Below are 15,524 nucleotides of genomic sequence, written 5' to 3'. Positions count from 1 at the left end.
AGGGTTCAAAGAGATAACAGAGTGACAGAGTTCAGTGGCATGACTCACGCAGGCAGAAAGCAAATATCTAGAGCTCTAACCAAGTCAAGTAAGAGCTAGAACAAGGAATGAGAGCTAATATTAAACACTGGGCACATCCTTGTCTTGATAATAACACAATCCAGAAGACTATGACAACTAATTCCATAAGCACCAAGGAGCATTGAACTTTGGGGTTTTTGTGTTGTTTTTTTTTCTCAACAGCAGGCTATTTTCCTTCCCACATGCCAAACTTGCTTTTGAGAAAATGAGGAATTTCAAGAATGGTTTGCAGTGCACGTATTTGTGAATACAGAAGAAAAAAATGTTTAAAAATTGCCATAGGATGCCCATAAAGTGAATTTTATCAATTTTTATAGTACATATTGGATCATTCCAGTGGTAATGTGTAGCTCACCATGTGGACAAGGGCCACAAACTGTTCCCTGGTCGGGTGACATGGTTATTTGTGCCTCAATGTACAAGATGCCATGGTTTTGTAACAATCATGCAAAAGCACCCATGGTATTTCCTCTGGCATCTATTACAGCTTCCCACACTTTTGCTTTAGTGCTAATGCTCCAAATTAGAATTGGGGCCTCTTCCTTCTGTCACTTAAAGGGATATGCAGATACACTCACATGCTGTAAATAAGACACATCTGTTCAGTACTCAGAGTCTGATTTCTAGGCAGTGGCATAGCTAGAGAAGGTGCAAAGCACTAGGTTTTGCAGGGAGCCTCACTGTGGGAGGCTTTTGCAGGGAGCAGTGTGCAAGCTGCCTTTCCCCCTCCCCTTCGGAGCCATTCCGGGTGGGGGAGCAAAATGGAGGCGAATGCTGACAAGGAAAATATATTGAGCCCTATGGACAGTGAAACTGAGTCACACATCAGCTTATTCATGAGAAGGTAACTGGGCTTGCATACTCTTGAGTAGGTAACTGGGCCTGGGCTGCTATTGAAGGCCAGGCAAAGGGGAATGCAAAGCCACCAGAATGGTCCCAATCCAGTGAACATGGAACAAATGCTCCAGAAGGCAATCCCCCCCCCCCAATAGTAAAAAGGACAAAAGCATAGTCGTGAGCAGTTGGTAAGGTGAAACTATTTTGTTTTTTTTTAGTCTCATAAAGCTAGTTGTGTCCTGATAGAGTGTCATTTTAAAAAGTGGGTCCTGGTGCTAAAATGTTTGAGAATCACTGCTTTGAAGGTAATGAGCAACACATTGAATCACACCTTGATGCGGGGGAGGAGCCACATCGCTGAAATAAAAGAGCTACACGATCTCCACGCTTTTGCTGTTGTGTTCTGCACTACCTGAACTTTCCCAGCAGTTTTCAAAGGCAAATCTATACGTTGGAATTGTCCACCCTGCTAGACTATAGGCCCAAAGCTGACCTTAGCTAGATTCACAGGAAGAAGGATAACTGCTGTTCCCTTCTGGATGGATTCTGCTAGTACATTAGAGTAGCAAGAATCAACGTGGATTTTTGCCGCAATGAACATCTGGTTTACAGTGTTCGCTCTGCAAATTGAATCAGCATGCCAGTCACCTATCAGAGTCCTGCAATCTCTGTGGAAAACAGACATCTGAACAGCCCAAATATTTATGGAGGGGAGAATTTCACAAGAATTAACAACAGCAGGAATTGTGCAACAGGAGGCACTCTGTAGGTAGAATGCATGACGTTTGTTGAAAATGGGGCTCATTAGACTTGCTGCCTGACCAGAGGTGTGTCAAAGGGGTGTCAGAGGGGTGTCAATACCGAGGGCCGAATGGCATTCATGATACCTGCTGAGGGCAGGAAGTGATGTCGTTAGGCAGGAAGTGATGTCATTAAACAACTCATAACCAAAAATAAGCACTTTTTCTCACTTAGGAATTCATTAACTACAAATGACAGAAGAGAAAATACGCAAATCTTTATCATATTTCAAGATATGGGAGAGACCAATTTTCGTGGGGGCTGCCCTTTTAGTAGTAACACCTCAGCACTGCTCAGCAGCTGAGAGCCTGAGGGTCGAATAAAAAGCTTCCGCGGGCCGCATCCGGCCCCCGGGCCTTATGTTTGACACCCCTGGTCTAGCTCATTGTCCTTGAAATGTATGGTTCTGGCCAGTGGCATAGCTAGAGGGGGTGCAAAGCACTAAGTTTTGCAGGCTCCTGAATGCGCCGTGCAAGCAGCCCCTCCCCTTTGGAGCCATTGTGGTTGGTGAAAGCAAAATGGAGGCATTCACCTCTGTTTTGCTCCACTGCCCAGAATGTATTGCCCAGAAGAAATCCAGCTGGAACGAGGAGTTCTATGAAAGACTAGAACTATTCAATTGTAAAAATCCCTATGGGGGTTTAGAACAGCCTGCCTATGTAAACCGCCTTGGATTAAAGTCTGAGGAGAAATCTGCTGACCAAAGAAAGACAGTATATAAATACCTGTATAAATAAATAAATAAATAAATATATATATATGACCTTGGTTTTCAAACTCCTCAGGAGTTTGAGACCCGAATTAAGTGTGTGTAGGGGAGGAGCTAAGACAGCAACGTGATCCTCAGGATCACGCTGCTGCTGGGGACAAGAGGGGTTTTTTCCCCTTATCTGCAGCCAGCACAGGAGTCCTAGGGGATCCGGGGAGCCCTCCGCAGGGCTCCCTACACTTCCAAACACCTTTAAAAAAGAAAAAAAAACTGGCATTTTTGGTTTGACATTGAAAACCAGAAGTGCCTGTTTTTTTCTTTTTTAAAGCTGTTTGGAGGTGCGGAGGGCTCCCCAGCGCTCCCAGGACCCTCATATGCTGGCTGTGGGTCAGTAAAAAAAAAAAACCGTTCCGTCCCCAGCAGTGGCCCAATCCTGGGGATCACATTGCTGCATTCCCTTGCCCCTTAAGGGGCCAGAGGCAGGGCTTCTCAGGCTGGGGCGTTGCGATGCTCCAGTTTGAGAACCTCTGATATATAGAATTGGCTGCTCCAAGATGTATGGATGGCTAAGAAGAGATTTAGTCACCTTTATGGAAAACAGCCCAGTCAACCGCTATTAGCCCATATGATGGCTAAATGGAACTGCAGGTTCACAAGCTTGTATCTGGGAGGCAATAACAGGACAGCTGTCACCTTTACATCCTCCTTCCGGGCTTCTCACAAGCATCTGGCAAGCCACTGTCTGAAACAGGCTGTTGAATTGGACGGATCTTGAGTTAGCTTCTACCACTTGCAGGATTGGGCATTCATCACATCACCCCTTTTTTTTTTTTTTAGCATTTCAGGCAATGAATTAAAAATCAAAGCATGTGGTCATGAACATTTGGTCCTATCCAGAAAGACCTTTTAATGTTCTCATGTTATTAGGTCCTTATTGATTTTATTATTATTATTAACAGTATTTATATACCACTTTTCAACTAAAAGTTCACAAAGCGGTTTACAGAGAAAAATCAAACAACTAGTGGCTTGATGGTATAATTGATAGTATAATAGAGCAGTGTTCTTCAACCTGAGGGTTGAAGTCTCCTATAAGGGGTTGTGGCACCCTTTCAAAACCTGTGAAAGAGAGGGCTTGGATCCACTCCAGTCATAGTATTGCCTTATTAAAAATGACTTCTTGATATAATCCTGCACAATCTTTTCTCACTGACTTGCCCTGTCGCCTTTGTTCTTGTACAGCGTGATGATGTTTGCATCCCTCATGTCTTGAGGTACTCCACCTTCTCTCCAGCAGAGACAAAGGATTTCATGCAGCTCAGTGACGATGATCTCTTTGCAGCACTTTAGGACTTCAGCAGGGATGCTGTCTTTTCCAGGTGCCTTGCCAAAGGCAAGGGAGTCCAGGGCCACGTGAAGTTCTTCTAGGGTTGGTTCACTGTCAAGCTCCTCCAGCACAGGCAGGCACTCAATGTTGTTCAGCGCTTCTTCGGTGACTACATTTTCTCTGGAATATAGCTTAGAGTAGTGCTGCACCCAGCGTTCCATCTGCTGCGCCCGATCCTGGAACGTGCTGGAATCCCTAGCATGTATGCACTACTGAAACAGAGATGCCTGCGTTGGCTCGGTCATGTCGTGAGAATGGATGATGGCCTGATCCCAAAGGATCTCCTCTATGGAGAACTCGTGCAAGCAAAGCCCCCTACAGGTAGACCACAGCTGCGATACAAGGACATCTGCAAGAGGGATCTGAAGGCCTTAGGAGTGGACCTCAACAAGTGGGAAACCCTGGCCTCTGAGCGGCCCGCTTGGAGGCAGGCTGTGCAACATGGCCTTTCCCAGTTTGAAGAGACACTTGGCCAACAGTCTGAGGCTAAGAGGCAAAGAAGGAAGGCCCATAGCCAGGGAGACAGACCAGGGACAGACTGCACTTGCTCCCAGTGTGGAAGGGATTGTCATTCCCGAATTGGCCTTTTCAGCCACACTAGACGCTGTTCCAGAACCACCTTTCAGAGCGCGATACCATAGTCTTTCGAGACTGAAGGTTGCTAACTACTAGTCTTGCCCTGCAGTTCCTAAGGCTGGCCCTGCTCAGTTTGCTACCTCACAGGGTTGTTGTGAAGACACAAGAGGTAGGGAGAAACGGGGTGGGCGGTGGTGGGTGATGATGGCACAGGGATTGGGTCCCAGGAGGGGGGGCAGAATCAGCAGTGGATCCCCAGTCTCATACTTTATTTATTTTGGGGGGTTGTGGTTGAAACAGGTTGAAGACCACTGGTGTAGAGGAGACAACACTGTACTAATTGAGTGGTTTTATGATTAGGCAGTTGCAAGTTGCAACTGGGAAAAAAGTGCATAAATTTAGACTAAAAATCCCCCCCTAAATAAAGCCTTGGCATTTAGTGAGTAAATATTTCACACATTTTAATTTGTTGAATCTGAAGAAAAAATTAATCTCTTGAGCTTTATTTATTAACCCTGACAGGTAGATGGTATTTCATTTTCATAAATGAAGCAGAACTTTAGTCCAATATATCTTTTTCTTCCAGGAGAGCTGTGCTAAGCAATAGCTGTCCCTCTTCCATTTAGAATTTATAGCCTGAGGCCCGAGGGCAAAACAGAACCCTTTCAAGTTTATTCCTGCTTCTTTCTCCATTTGTGATAAATAAAAATGCACCCTAAAGGATTTCCCATCTAGTGTTTTGAGCTGTTAGTTAGTTAGTTCATAACTTGGCACAAGAAAGGAACTTTTAAATTGCCCCACCATTTGACCCATGCTTCAAGTGTTGGCAACCTTCAGTCTCGACAGACTATGGTATCGCGCTCTGAATGGTGGTTCTGGAACAGCATCTAGTGTGGCTGAAAAGGCTGATTTGGGAGTGACAATCCCTTCCGCACCGGGAGCAAGTGCAGTCTCTCCCTGGTCTGTCTCCCTGGCTATGGGCCTTCCTTCTTTGCCTCTTAGCCTCAGACTGTTAGCCAAGTGTCTCTTCAGACTGGGAAAGGCCATGCTGCACAGCCTGCCTCCAAGCGGGCTGCTCAGAGGCCAGGGTTTCCCACCTGTTGAGGTCCACTCCTAAGGCCTTCAGATCCCTCTTGCAGATGTCCTTGTATCATAGCTGTGATCTACCTGTAGGGCGCTTTCCTTGTATGAGTTCTCCATAGAGGAGATCCTTTGGGATTCGGCCATCATCCATTCTCACAACATGACCAAGCCAACGCAGGCGTCTCTGTTTCAGCAGTGCATACATGCTAGGAATTCCAGCACGTTCCAGGACTGTGTTGTTTGGAACTTTGTCCTGTGAGGTGATGCCGAGGATGCGTCGGAGGCAGCGCATGTGGAAAGCGTTCAGTTTCCTCTCCTGTTGTGAGTGAAGGGTCCATGACTTGCTGCAGTACAGAAGTGTACTCAGGACGCAAGCTCTGTAGACCTGGATCTTGGTATGTTCCGTCAGCTTCTTGTTGGACCAGACTCTCTTTGTGAGTCTGGAAAATGACCCCTGCTTATGGGCTTTAAATTTTTTTAAATCTTGTTGGCAGCAGTTACACCACACTAGCTACCTCCTAGGAGTGCTCCTTGGGGTAGGGGGTTGTTCTAACCCAAACTCGTTTTGGGGTGTGACATATTCCTGGGGCAGAGCTAGTAAACAGATGGCCATTCCCATAATTTCCTTTTACCAACCCCAAAGGCAGTGGTAAAGAAGCAGTTAAGATTTTAAAATAACAACATACACACACGCTGACCCTCAACAAATGGGTATGGATAGGCGTCCAAAGGACCCCCATTCCTACCCCAGTTCTTTAACTTTGGAACAAACAGAATGCAATCGGAATGGATCCCATTTGTTTCATAAGAACGTAAGTAGAGCCCCACTGGATCAGGCCAAAGGCCCATCTAGTCCAGCTTCCTGTATCTCACAGCAGCCCACCAAATGCTTCAGGGAGCACACAAGAAAACAAGACACAACCTTTCGTTCTACAAATCGATGGTGAGGCCACACCTGGAGTATTGTGCCCAGTTCTGGTTACCATGTCTCAAAAAGGATATACTGGACATGGAAAAGGTGCAAAAGAGAGCAACCAAAATGATTACTGGGCTGGGGCACCTTCCCTATGAGGAAAGGCTACAGCGTTTGGGCCTCTTCAGTCTAGAAAAGTGGCACCTGACTGGGGACATGATTGAGACATACAAAATCATGCAGGGGATGCACAGCGTGGATAGAGAGATGCTCTTTTCCCTCTCGCATAACACCAGAACCAGTGGACATCCGTGAAAGTTGAGTGTTGGCAGAATTAGGACAGACAGAAGAAAATATTTCTTCACCCAGCGTGTATTTAGTTTGTGGAACTATTTGCCACAGGAAGTAGTGAAGGCATCTTGCCTGGATGCCTTTAAGAGGGGATTGGACAAATTTCTGGAGGAAGAATTCATTACGGGTTACAAGTCATAGTAGGTATGTGCAAGCTCTTGGTTTTAGAGGCAGGCTACGTCTGATTGCCAGATGCAGGGGAGGGCACCGGGCGCAGGTTGTGTCTGTTGTCTTGTGTGTTCCCTGGGGCATTTGGTGGGCCACTGTGAGATACAGGAAGCTGGACTAGATGGGCCTTTGGGCTGATCCAGTGAGGCTCTTCTTATGTTCTTATGTTCTGGTGCCCTCCCTTGCATCTGGCATTCTGCTTCTAAAGCCAGGAGGTTGCACCTACACATCATGGCTTGTAACCCGTAATGGATTTTACCTCCAGAAATTGGTCCAATCCCCTTTTAAAGGCATCTAGGCCAGTTGCCATCACCGCATCATGTGGCAAGGAGGTACACAGACTAACTGCAAGCTGAGTAAATAAATATTTTATTTTGTCTGTCCTAACTCTCCCAACACTCAATTTTAGTGGATGTCCCCTGGTTCTGGTGTTATGTGAGAGTGTAAAGAGCATCTCTCTATCCTCTTTAACCTTTCCATGCATAATTTTGTATGTCTAAATCATGACCCCCCTCAGGCTTTTCTAGGCTGAAGAGGCCCAAACACTGTAGCCTTTCCTCATAAGGAAGGTGCCCCAGCCCAGTAATCATCTTAGTCGCTCTCTTTTGCACCTTTTCCATTTCCACTATGTCCTTTTTGAGATGTGGCAACCAGAACTGGACACAATACTCCAGGTGTGGCCTTACCATTGATTTGTACAACGGCATTATAATTTTAGCCGTTTTGTTCTCAATACCTTTCCTAATGATCCCAAGCATAGAATTGGCCTTCTTTACTGCTGCCACACATTGGGTTGACACTTTCATCGACTTGTCCACCACCACCCCAAGATCTCTTTCCTGATCTGTCACAGACAGTTCAGAACCCATTAGCCTATATATGAAGTTTTGATTTTTTGCTCCAATGTGCATGACTTTACACTTAATTACATTGAAACGCATCTGCCATTTTACTGCCCATTCTGCCAGTCTGGAGAGATCCTTCTGGAGCTCCTCACAATCACTTCTGGTCTTCACCACTCGGAAAAGTTTGGTGTTGTCTGCAAACTTTGACACCTCACTGCTCACGCCTGTCTCCAGGTCATTTATGAAGGGGTTGAAAATCACCAGTCCCAGGACAGATCCTTGGGGCACACCGCTTTTCACCTCTCTCCATTGTGAAAATTGCCCATTGACACCCACTCTCTGTTTCCTGGTCTTTAACCAGGTCTCAATGCAGGAGAGGACCTGTCCTCTAATTCCCTGACTGTGAAGTTTTTCAGTAGCCTTTGGTGAGGGACCGTGTCGAACACCTTCTGAAAGTCCAGATATATGATGTCCATGGGTTCTCCCGCATTCACATGCCTGTTGACCTTTTCAAATAATTCTAAAAGGTTTGTGAGGCAAGACTTACCTTTACAGAAGCCATGCTGATTCTTTCTCAGTAAGGCTTGTTCGTCTATCTGTTTTGAGATTCTATCTTTGATGAGGCATTCCACCATCTTACCTGGTATAGATATTTGGCTGCCTGGCCTATAGTTTCCCGGGTTCCCCCTTCCCCTTTTTAAAGATTGGTATGACATTTGCTATCCTCCAATCCTCTGGCACCATGGCTGTTTTGAGGGACAAGCTGCATATTTTTGTCAAGAGATCTGCAACTTCATTCTTCAATTCCTTAATAACTCTTGGGTGGATGCCATCAGGGCCCGGTGACTTATTGATCTTTAATTTATCAATGAGGTCTGAAACATCTTCTCTTTTAACCTCTATCTGACTTAACTCCTCGGTCAGGAGGGGCTGTTCGGGCAGCGGTATCTGCCTGAGGTCTTCTGCTGTGAAGACAGATGCAAAGAACTCATTTAATTTCTCTGCCATCTCTAAGTCTCCTTTTATCTCCCCTTTCCCTCCCTCACCATCCAGAGGGCCAACCGCTTCTCTGGCGGGTTTCCTGCTTCTGTCATATTTGAAAAAGCTTTTATTATTCCCCTTAATGTTGCTGGCCATGCGTTCCTCATAGTATCTCCTGGCCTCCCGTATCACCTTCTTGCATTTCCTTTGCCACAGTTTATGTTCCTTTTTATTCTCCTCAATAGGGCAAGACTTCCATTTACGGAAGGAAGCTTCCTTGCCCTTTATGGCCTCTCTAACTTGGCTGGTTAGCCATGCGGGCACCCTCCTGCAAAACGGAAGTGCTTTGCGCCCGCTTCTTTTGCAGATTCCAAGCGTTGGGGAGCGCTGTGAAGGGCTGCCTGCACCTCCTGCAGCCTGCTGCAGCCCAGCATCATGCAAGTAAGGCACAAGCGCCCCTCCTCGCCCCCCTTCGCGACGCAATCCTGGGGATCGCGTTGCTGCCTCCCTCCTCTTCCCCCGATCCTTAAAGGGATAGGGGAAGTGTTACACAAACTGGTGGGTCGCGACAGACAGACATGACTAATGTTTACAATCCATACTTTTTGCCTTGGGAGTGTGGAGATACAGCTCCTTCTCCTCCTTAAGGCAAGGACACACAGAGGACACACAGAGGAAGGTACAATGCAGAAGAAACTGGGTAGAGTCTACTTGTCAGAACTCAAACAAGTACCAAGAATAATATTGTCATGGTCCAGGGTCTCTCTGACCTTATCCACTCTCTGATCTTATTCACTTCAGGTTCACTGACCCGTGAGTCAGAAAAGTATGTTCCCAATTTCTTCTTGTGCATTCTACTATGTTAAGGGTTTTAATTCTCCAGGAGAGAACAGGGTACAGTTCCCAGGCAAATAAGCCTTACACTGAGTACAAGTTCTTGCCCACATTCCCCCAACTGGCCTAACAGGTGGATGCATGAGTCATCAGGATAAACTGCCCTCTGATCAGTAGCATAGCTATGGGGGGCACAGCACAAAGTTTTGCAGGCCACCTCAACACGCTGTGCAAGCTGCCCTTCCCCTTCGCCGTCAGAGCCATTCCTGTCGGTGACAGTAATGCAGAGGAGTCAAAGTGGTGACATCAGCTTCTCAGACAGGTGGTACATATAAGGCACTGCAAAAGGAGCACCACAATGGTCTTTTTAGAGATTTACAGGCACAAGATAATAGGGATGGTCCCTAGTAAGAGCCATTGTAGTGTATATATTTAGTGCACATCTCAGCTGAAAAGGATACTATGGCTGATAGAAGAGGTATGGCCACAACAGGACTGATGGAGCAGAGGTACAGTAGCGCTGGATTTATAATGTACACTCTGTCAATTTATTGATAAGATTCATGTCACCCATTAGTACTGCTAGTTCCAGGACAGCTAAATAAACATATCAACATATGTTTGCTATGCTTTGGGGGGAGGAAGCAGGGGTTCATCAAGATCCCAGCATACCAGAAAAGGGTTAAATACCCACTCCTTGTGGGTCACAGTCCCAGTAGCATAGCTGGAGGGGCGGGAACCCAGGGTCGGATGATGTGTTTACACCCGCCCCCCCGCATCATGACGTCACCCCCACACCTACGCAGTCACCACCCCTCCCTCGTTCATGCATGGCCCTGGCCCTGGAAACAACTCCATTGGGAGTCATATGGAGACTACGGTGGGTGGGAGGGCCCATTTCATGGTGCTTGCCGCCCAACAGTGGTAAGCCCTGTCACCCCCTCCCCCCAGCGGAGACGATGGAAAGCTGCCACTCTTCTGCAGGGTAATTGCCCCCCCAGCCCCACAATAGCTATGCTACTACACTCTGATCCTGAATGCATCAGCCCTCAAGGCTACTTTTCAAGGGTTTTTGGTTTCTTTTTTTTAAGGGCCAAACTACACATGTAACATCACATGTAGTTTGGCTACATGTCTGTCCGAAGTTGGAAAAGGAGATATTTTTTGAAACGCTTATCTCTGTGACGAGCAGGTCCAGATGAAGTTTGGGTGCTTGCTGGGGTAGGTCAATTCCACCACCTCTTTGCGCATTGCTGCCACCTTCTTCTCACTCTCCTTCTCCCCCTCACTGGGGTGGAGAAGGAGGGTGAGATGCAGCACTCTGGAACGAGCAGGAAGAGAACTGGAGAGCCGTTGGAGGTGGTTCTGTGGCTGGTGGGCCAGAGGAGGGTGGGGGCAGGTGCCAGGGGCAGAACACTTCTCATCAGTTTGTTGTGGCTTCCCAACTCATCCCTGAACACAAGCCTTGCAGACACTGTCGTGGGTGAACCAGCCCTAGTGATAAGCAATTGGTCTGGATGAACAAGGCATGCAAAGCTTGCTGGAACAAAATAAGAGGCACTGTTCTATTAAAGGGTGGAAGCAAAGAAGTATGAGAAGGGGAGCTACTGTAAATGCTCAATCACTCTTTCAACAGGACCCTGCTATTTCCTATGAATCCCATTTCATTTTCTGCATAGGTCAGCCTGACTTCAGTGTTCAACAATCTAAATGCAGGTAACCTATCATTAGGCTCTCTTTAAAGCTTTTGCTTAAAGTTAGGTGTGACATCAACCTGGATGACTCTTCCCTCGGCAATAATAAGCCTTGACTGTGAGAAGCCGTTGCTTTTTGTCAGGACACTGTCCTAGGTTGAGACACATTTGACAAGATAACACTCAAAGTGGCTAAGTGTTAACCACCAGTGGCAAAGTGGCTAACACTAAGTGGCAATTTTAGCTTCTCTACATCTGGAAAAACAAACCACATTAAAACACCCCAAATGGACAACTTGATATTAACCAAGTCAAGAGGGGATGACCTGAGAAGCACTGGCAGCATCAGAAATGAGAACTATATGATCCCTTGTCCTTTACCGCAGGTGAGGTAAAGCTGACATAAGGCTGAGATAAAGCTGAGATCAATACAAAGTTGAAATAAAGCTGGAACCACACAGAGTTCTGACATGACTGTGCTTGGCTGGCCCTCTTTCTGTAAACCTGTCCTTTCTCTTGAATAGTCCTGAATGTGAACCTGTAGTTTTACTCAACTGCTTTAGTCTGAACAATGCAATTTGGCCTGCAGATACCAGAACTCATCTCAACAGATTGGGAGATATAACACCTATTGGCCAGACTTCATAATAATATGCGTACCCCATTTGCATATGAGTACTTTTTATTGCATGGAGCCAGTTGGACATTTAAAGTTTTGTCCGAACCAGCCCTCTGTTGTGACCGCTGGATTGCATTGAGCAGGATAGGTGATGCATCCCATCTATCACATATGTATCATGTGCTGCTCTTTCAGGGTGCTCTGTATCTAGTTTTTTCCCATGTTACCCTTGCAACAATCCTCTGAGGATCAGTGAGGACAGAACTGCATGTTGTTATTTTAAATAGGAGCCCTATGTTGGTTCTTGTCCACAATACACAGAGGAAATTAGCCCTTTTTATGACTGGCAAGAGATTCAGGCTGGACAACCAGATACTTCTTTATGCAATGCCTAATTAGCCTGTGGAATTCATTGCCACATGATGGCCGTTAGCTTGACTTGTTTTAAAAGAGGATTGGACAAATTCGTGGAGGACAAGTCTACCAATGTCTACCAATACATAGTCATGATGGCTATGTATTACCTCCAGGTTCAAGGGCAATAAACCTGTTGCAAGGGAACGAGGACAGTTTACTTTTTCCCCCCTGCTTGTAGCCTTCCCAGAGGCAGCTGATGGGAAACCGAATGCTAGACTAAATTGGCGTGACGCAGCTGAGCTTTTTTATGTTCTTATGGACAATGACCATGCCTTGCTAGCCAAGGATGTGAAACGCTATAATGAAAAGAGGAAGAGGAGCATGTGACAGAATGTGGACATTTTTGGTGGCTGCTCCATGGTTTGTTTTGCTTTAATTCAAAGTAGTTCTCCCCCAAGTTCCATAACTTCAGGAGGTTTAAATATAGGTTTCCTCATTCAGAGCTGAGCAAGCCATTTGCAACATCAGAGTGGATCTCAATGTTGAACGGAGCCCTCGCATAGGCTGTACCTTGGGTGCATGTCTCCCCCCCCCCGTATTTCCCCAGCAGAAGCCCTTGAAAAACAATTGTAGGTTCCACATCTGTTTTGCTGGTTGCATTCATGTGGCTAATGCATTTTTTTTTTTTAAGATGAAGGACAGGCACAGAACACAATGTGATTTTGGAAACGGGTAAAATTGGGTTGTAATTTGAATCATTTGCTTACGCTCCTAAACTTCCAGATAATTTTTATCACTTTCCAGAAACTGTGGCTTAGATCTGAAGGCTAAAGTTGGAACAGAATCACAAACGAAAACCAAGCTGCAGTTGTACTGAACAGAACAATTTTCATTTGTGTTTGTGCATGCCTGTGTGCTTAAAGGTCTCAGTCAGGTGTGGACTGATGTTGCTTTGTACACAACCATACCCAATGGTCTGTTTCCCATCAAAACAGACATGTATAAGACAGTAGGGCTGATCACGGTCCTGGTGTCTGATGCAGCATTCCAAATTTTTATAATGATTAATTTTAAACAATATATTAAGCAACAAACTATTAATATATTAATAGTTAAGACAACTATTATGATAACTCCTAATGCAGATGGCAAGGGGCATTTTAAAAGAGGCATCCCCCTTTCTCTGTCACACAGGAGGGAATGCCTCTTTTTAAGATGAGGTCTTCTACAACACAAGAGTGCATCATCTGAAACAACAAAAGTACATTTTTTAATTCCAATCTATAGTTTCCCTCCTAGGAAAATTTACATAAATTTAACCAATTGATTTATTGACTACATTCAGATTAGCCAACTAAGGGCACAATCCTAACCAACTTTCCAGCACTGGCATAGCTGTGCCAGTGGGGCATGCACTGCATCCTGCAGTTAGGGGGAGGCAGTCACAGAGGCCTCCTCAAGGTAAGGCAATTTTTGTTCCCTTACCTCAGGGTTGCATTGCCCTTACCTCTGTGCTGAAAAGTTGGTTAGGATTGTACCCTAAGGCTACTACCCACACTTTCCTGGGAGTAAGTACTATTGAATGAAATGGGATTTACTTTTCTGTAACCTTCCATAGGTATAGGTCACAAGAACTATTTAGCAGAAAGGGTAAGGGTTAGGCTGGCCCATCCATGATAACCACTGAGGACCCAATTCTATGGGGTCAGCATTGGCCCTCCGCTCAGCGTGAGCCCATCCTAAGCCAGCGTGGATGGTGGCCCGTCGCATACTGCCCAGAGCTACGGGTGAGCACTGGGCAGTGGAGTGGGGGTAGGGAGAGGTGTTCTGGAGTGGGGGGAGAGCAGGAGGAAGGTGGGACAGGGGGTGGGAGTTGGGACTCTTTGCCCGAGATGGGACTGCTTTACTCTGCGCCGGCTGAATGGCCAGTGCAGAATTGAGTACCCCATTGTGGGGCCACCTCCCTTACCCAGGGGAAGGAGATGAATGTCCCCTTCCCTCAAGGAGCAGCCGGCAGCTGCCCAGCAGCCACTGGACGCAGTGGCAGCCATTTCAGCGGTGCTGCTTCTCTAGGCGCTGGGCAGCTCAGGATTGGACTGTGAAATGGTTGACTTAGGCAACAGGTTGGTGGGGTATGTCCATGTCCATCTGACCACTTGTCTTCATAGTTCTTCTTCCTCCTCCCACTCTCTGGAATGGAAAGGGAAGGGGGAGATGGTGTGGAAGAGGAAGTGTGGGGGAGAGGAGAGATTGGCTATTGAGCCAATCACTAACTCTGGTTGGCAACCTTCAGTCTCGAAAGACTACAGCACCTGGTATTCCCAGGCCTGACTCTGCTTAGCTTCCAAGATCAGACGAGATCGGGCATGTGCAGGGTAACAGTTGATGCTATCCTCTCCGATAACAGCCAGCATGCCCCCTTTTTCTCCCTGGACTTGCACCAGTTAGAAGGAGAAACAGGGTGGAAACTGAGGAGGGGCGTATACTGAGGCCATAGAATTGGGTCCTCAATTGTCAATTGCTAACCAATGATGCCACTAACTAAAAATGGTTGGCAACCTTCTGTCTCAAAAGACTATGGTATAAGCCTACAGCACCCAGTATTCCCAGGCGGTCTCCCATCCAAGTACTAACCAGGCCTGACCCTGCTTAGCTTCCGAGATCAGACGAGATCGGGCATGTGCAAGGTAAGATTTGCTGCAATCACTAACTCTGCGCCCAAGTTATCTCACAGAGTAGTTGTGAGGATAAAATCAGAAGAGGCCTGTGTATGCTACCCGAGGCTCCATGAAGAGCAAGAGCAATAAAAATATAATCTAAAAATCTCTTCTGAGGTTTCTCAGATGAGTGTGGATCAGGTCTTCCAAAATTTGGAATGGGAAGTCTTGGGTCCCTAACATGTGCCTTGGTTTCAGCCTCACATTTTACATTGCGACAGACCAGAACTTTTAGGAGCCTGTCCTTTCCATGTGTTTATAAAATAAATGCATCTCCTCTTTGCTTTTATTATGACGCTACACAGACAGATGCTTTCAAGTCACCGACATGTAGTGTTTTTCAGAGAAAAGCTATGGAGCAACATGACCTTAAAATTTATATGAGGACTTAAATCAGGTGCAATTTCTCTGTATTATAAATAACTGTTGCTTGTAACTTTTTTTTCCCCCCAGCAATAAAATGTACTCTGCTTCTTAAAGCTAAACTATGACCTCTCCCTTAAGATTTAATTAGTGTCTTGAGAGGAGACCTTTATGCCTTCCTTCCGTTCTCAGGCAGGAACAAGAACAA

General features: G+C 46.2%; 1 pseudogene; it reads right to left on the bottom strand.

The window, feature by feature from the left end:
* Positions 1-14,821: 14,821 nt before the first annotated feature.
* Positions 14,822-14,941, bottom strand: LOC136646259 (5S ribosomal RNA; annotated as a pseudogene).
* Positions 14,942-15,524: the final 583 nt, after the last annotated feature.

The sequence above is a fragment of the Tiliqua scincoides genome, chromosome 3 (genome assembly GCF_035046505.1).
Source record: "Tiliqua scincoides isolate rTilSci1 chromosome 3, rTilSci1.hap2, whole genome shotgun sequence".
Classification (NCBI taxonomy): domain Eukaryota; kingdom Metazoa; phylum Chordata; class Lepidosauria; order Squamata; family Scincidae; genus Tiliqua; species Tiliqua scincoides.
The sequence above is the reverse complement of the archived record's forward strand: the minus strand, read 5'-3'. Positions and strand labels throughout refer to the sequence as shown.